We start from the raw sequence: 743 nt of genomic DNA, 5'->3' as shown, positions 1-743 counted from the left end.
GGGGAGGGGCCGTAGGAGGATGGGGGTGCCAACCAAGGCCCCGATCGCAGTGTGTCATAGAAAATGATCGTTCCTGTCGTTTCGTCATTCCAGTTGCTTGGGTTTTATATATATAGATATGCATGCATACAAGTCTTTTGGTAGATCTCTTACCCTCCCCCAACCCTCCCCTGCCTTCCCGCTGTAGTTTGACAGTCTGTTCGATGCTTCTTTGTCTCTGTATCTATTTCTGTTCATCAGTTTATGGTGTTCATTATATTCCAAAAAATGAGTGAGATCATGTGATATTTATCTTTCTCTGACTGGCTTATTTTGCTTAGCATAATGCTCTCCAGGTCCATCCATGCTGTTGCAAATGGTAAGAGTTTTTTCTTTTTTCACAGCAGCGTAGTATTCCATTGTGTAGATGTACCATAGTTTTCTAATCCACTCATTTGCTGATGGGCACTTAGGCTGTTTCCAAATCTTAGCTGTTGTAAATTGTGCTGCTATGAACATAGGAGTGCATATATTCTTTCTGATTGGTGTTTCTGATTTCTTGTGATTATTTGAGAGCTTCTTGATGGAGAAAACATTCATTCACTTGTGAGTTTTTCAATAGCTATTTTGTCCAGATTAGACACCAGTTAAATCTCCCAGCTTCCAGCGAGGTGGTCAGTGCAGACTCTCAGAGGTGGAGTCCAGACTCGTTTATTTCCTGAAACACATTTCAGGTGGTGAAAGAAGCAGCAGGATCTAAGGGA

Source organism: Myotis brandtii, unplaced genomic scaffold, assembly GCF_000412655.1.
Source record: "Myotis brandtii unplaced genomic scaffold, ASM41265v1 scaffold384, whole genome shotgun sequence".
In the NCBI taxonomy this organism is placed as follows: Eukaryota; Metazoa; Chordata; class Mammalia; order Chiroptera; family Vespertilionidae; genus Myotis; species Myotis brandtii.
Note: the sequence above shows the minus strand (reverse complement) of the source record.